This window comes from Myotis nattereri (assembly GCF_964212035.1).
Source record: "Myotis nattereri genome assembly, chromosome: X".
Classification (NCBI taxonomy): domain Eukaryota; kingdom Metazoa; phylum Chordata; class Mammalia; order Chiroptera; family Vespertilionidae; genus Myotis; species Myotis nattereri.
In genome coordinates this window covers 52,280,490-52,285,563 of record NC_138078.1, presented here as the reverse complement: position 1 = coordinate 52,285,563, position 5,074 = coordinate 52,280,490, and positions in this window count along the sequence as shown.

Below are 5,074 nucleotides of genomic sequence, written 5' to 3'. Positions count from 1 at the left end.
AAGCTGCTTTTGACTGTAATTTTGGGATTCAAGGAGGGCTGGAGATGAAAATAGTTGTAGCCCTCAGAATAGGTACCTCTTAAGCAGTTATTATCTCTGCTTTTGGTTTCTCCTCCTCCAGCCTACCTGCATCTAGGCTCCAGAAATATTTTCCTAAATACCTTACCATGAGACCTTCCAGCATCATAGAATCTCAGTAACCCTAGATAGTCATCTGGTTTGGTCCTTTATCAGATGCTTTCATTGCCTTTGCATCATCCACATGGAGTGGTTGTCCAGTCACTGCTTGAATATCTCTAGTGATGGAGGGCTGCTTACCTTTATGGACAGTCCATTTTAATTTCAGAGAGTACAATTAATCATTAGAAAGGTCTTCCTAAACACAGAGAAATGCTTATATTGAGATGATGAGATTAGGAATTTTTTAAACTTTATTTTTATTGTTCACACTATTACAGATGTCCTCATGCCTCCTCCCCCTTTGCCCACTTCCGGCACTGCCCAATCTCCCTCTGGCCATCACCACACTATTGTCTGTGTCTATGAGTTATGTATATATCTTCCTTGGCTAAACATTTCACCTTCTTTTATCCAGTTCCTCCCCTTCCTCTCTGATAGTTGTTGGTCTGTTCCATGTATCCATGACTCTGTTTTTATTTTGTTTGTCAGTTTATTTTGTTTATTAGACTGGTGCAGCCACTGTGGAAAACAGTATAGAGTTTCCTAAAAATATTAAAAATGGAACTGCTGTTTGACCCAGAGATTCCACTTCGGGAATATATCCAAAGAAATCCAAAACACCAATCAGAAAGAATATATGCACCCTTATGTTCATAGCAGCATTATTTACAATAGCCAAGATCTGGAGATTATTAATTTTCTTCTTCTCTGTTTTGGAAAATGTTGATAATAAATCTTTAAAGGACTTCAAGAGGCTGGAACTGTGAGCTGAAACTTTTATTATCATTTTTTTTTCATTATAAAAAAGCAACTTCCTTATATCAAACCAAAATCTGTTTTCCTACAACTTCCATCCATGAGATCTTGGAGCTCTTGGAGATATACACAGAATAAATCTATAGCTTCCTCTTCACCATGAACCCTGTAATGAATTTTTGACAGAGGACAAATTTCTCCTGGGATTTTCCAGTCCCTTCACTATTCTCTTTCTCTGGATATACTTTTGTTGACTTCTCCTTTGAAGTGTGATGCCCGCAACTGAACAGAGGGCCTCAGGCATGGTCTGACCAGTGCAGAATACCACATGATGCTCACCTCCTTTATTCTGGACATTATACTCTTATTAATGCAGCTCAAGGTCACAAGACATTCTATAGGAACCAAACTACACTTTTTAAAAAAATTTTTTTTTATTGATTTCAGAGAGGAAGGGAGAGGGAGAGAGATAGAAATATCAATGATGAGAGAGAATAATTGATCGCCTGCCTTGCCTACTGGGGATCGAGTCCACAACCTGGGCATGTGCCCTGACCAGAATCGAACCTAGGACCCTTCAGTCCACAGGCTGACGCTCTATCCACTGAGACAAACCAGCTAGGGCCAAACTATACTTTTGACTCATGGCTCATGATAAGCTTTCATTTACTTAAAAACCCTCTAAGCCACATTTCTCACATCCTACACTGATACTATTACATTTTGTTTTTTTTTAAATATATTTTATTGATTTTCTACAGAGAAGAAGGGAGAGGAATAGAGAGTTAGAAACATTGATGAGTGAGAAACATCGACCAGCTGCCTCCTGCACACCCTTACTGGGGATGTGCCCGCAACCAAGGTACATGCCCTTGACTGGAATCAAACCTGGGACCCTTCAGTCCGCAGGCTGATCCTCTATCCACTGAGCCAAACCGGTTAGGGCTATACTATTACATTTTGGAATTCAAATGAGTGACTTTATATTTGTTCCTGCTAACTTTCTTGTTTTTCACAGACTAATCTTTATTGGAATAAACTTCATATTTGTACATATTTGTTGAATATTTGTCTTATCTGTGAGGTTCAAGACCACATCCATCTTGCTCACTATTGTCTTTCTAGTTCTGAATACAGAATTGATAATCAGTTCTGGTGAGTTCGTTGTAACCCAGAGGTCCTGGGGTTCTCCATCTTCCAGTAATGATTGCATTGCAATTGTTGAGCTCTTCTAGTTGATCCACCGGAATTGCAGTCTTGTGCCAGGCTGCCCTCCCCAGGTATTTAACATGTAAGAGAAAAACTTACATGTTTCCCATATATGTTCTAAGGGTCTTCCTCTGGGCTCTTGCTCCTAAGTTCTCTGTGGGACATCTTTTACTGCCTTAGCCCTAAACCTTTTTACTGGATGCCTAGGAACCTGGAAATAAGAGCAGGAAAATGTATCATAGAAAGGTTATGTCCCTGTTACATTCTATTTTGCTATAGTGAGTCCATCATACCAGCCTCTGGACATCTCTATGAATTCTGATTCTGTCATTTTGGTTTTCTCTCCCACCTATGTGTAATATTCAAATTTGATCTAGAGACATTAAAACAGAACCTTTTTGTGTGTAGTCATTCAATTGGTTAAGAATCTGCACACACCTATCTTTATCCACCTCATATTCCTGCATATTGTCCCAAGAGTATCCTAAGATAATGTTTTGTTGCACTCCAGATACACTGTAGGTGTAGCATTCTCCTCATCTACCCATCCAGTCACCCTTTCAAAGGAAATGAGCTGAGTGGGGGATGATTTGTTTTTCCTGAATCCATGCAGGGGCTGAGCAATCTTCACTTCCTTTTGCAAGTGCTCACGAACCATCCTTTTACTCATTTGTCCTAGACTCTTGCCCTCAATCAATATTAAATGTATTGATCTATAGTTTACGGAATTCATCTCTTCCTATTTGTAAAACTGTGGAGCCATGTTTGCCCATCTCTAAGTTGCAGTGTGCATCTTCTTCACTTTCTATGGGATTATAACAGCTACCACTAGTTGTCCTGCAACCTGAGCTGCAAGTCCTCACAATGCTCTGGGCTATTATTGATCCAGAGTATGAGATGAAATTACTCAGAGCAGCTAAAGGCTCTTTTGGAATAAACTGCCTTTAGGAGCCTCTCTTGGGTGCTCACTCTGTCATTTCTACTCTAGAAATCCTTCTCCTCACAGAAGAGAAGGAGCAAAAGAGGAGCTGAGGAGGTTTTGTGTTCTCTCTATAAAACCATTAGCAAAAGGAAAAGTCAGGGCATCCCATCACTCATCCGATAACACCCAAACACTTCTGCTGTTATAAAGACTTCTGCAACCTGCCTTTCCAATCTGATGTCCACCTATTTAACTTGAACCCTTTACTTCAGTCAGGTCAGTTCCTCACTGCAACTTAAGCATGCCTAGACCTTCTGGTGTGGTTGTTCTGGCCGAGCCTTTTCTCCCAATTTGGAATGTCTACTATGTCCCCCGAAAGTCCTCCTCGCCCAGCTTGTCTTGCAATTTCTCTAGCCCCTTTAACCTTAACCATAAAATTGAAGCCACATGGTAAATTATGCATTTCACTCATTTTTATCATAGTTCAGTTTTGTCTTCCTGATAGTATGCACCTCAAAGCGGGTATCTTCTATCCCTCACAGTATCTAAACCAGCACAGGGCCAGGCCTATAGTCTTGACAATCATACTTGCTTTCTATGGAGATTTTTACAGTGACCAACATCTAGCTTTTAACACACACCACAAATTTAGACCTCAAGATAGCTTTGTCCAGCTCCCAAAAGGACTAATACAGAAACCAGATAAATCTAGGAATGCAGGTTAGATCCATTCATTCTAGGCACTAATGATTTTTGCAATGGGAAATAAAATCCAAGTATATCCTCAGCCCCTCTCCAAACAAAGAGCTGCATTTTTTAGCTGAGCTCAAGGCTGGCTATCAGTAATGGGGCTACGAACCCTCAGCTACCCCAGCATAGCACTGACTACAATTTGATTGAAACCCTGCCTGTCTTGGAGGCCACTTCTGCCACCCAGACAGACCTTTCAAAGGTATGAAGATCAACTGTAATCTCTCACTGATGGGTCCCAAATAGAATTGGAGCTGGGTTTGCTATAGACCTTGAGTTCTTAGAGGATAGGCAATGTTTAAATCCTCCCCAAATAGAGAGCCTCCTAATTTGGAGGCGCACACACACACACACACACACACACACACACACACACCAGAAGAGAGGAGGCCCAGTTTGGTAATATCTGAGATGGAGCAATCAAAGGATTATAACAACAAAGACTCTGAATTGACCTAAAAAGTTCATGTCATCCAGCCCTCTGATTTCAGGAAGATGAACACCAGTGTTTTCCTTAGTAGTAGTCTTTCATTCATTTTTCAACTATTTTGGAGAACTTACTGAGTGCCATGATCACCTCCTATCCATATCAAAGTTTTTCCTTGTATCTAACCATCTTTTCCCCTCTATCATTGTCAGAAGAAATGGCAGCTTTGTCCTTATTTAAGAGTTAACTTTTTAAAGATATAACACACTTGTCACTTAGTAGGTGCTCTACAATTATTTAATGTTTCCTCGCCATGTTCCTCCTTTCTAAATTAAAAAACAACACACTAGTCCTTTGGCACTTGTTTTTGTTCTTCTCCAGACCCTCTCCAGCTTTTCCACGTATGCTGAAAATGTGTTGACCAAGGCCAGACACATTAATGCTTTAAAAGGCATAACCAATGCTAGGCAGAGCAAAAAAAAATTGAGGACCATGGGAAAGGTCATATATTTCTGGACTGCACTCCATGTCTGTTTCTAACACTGACTGTGACACTGGACTTTTCTGGGACCATTTTACCAATTGTAAAATAAGTGTGTTGGACCAGATGACTCTGAGGCTACTTCTAATTCTAAAACTTAGAGCCTGATTACCTCCCAGCCACTTCATGCTATATTTGTGTTATTATATGCTAGTGTTCATGTTAGTTTGGGAAAGAAGAGAGGAAGGGAAAAGGGGAGAGAGTAGAAATAAATTCTACACTATGAACTCATTCAGCTGTGACCCACCCTGAAACGCTGCCCCCAGTTCTTTTTTTCTTTTTTAACTAT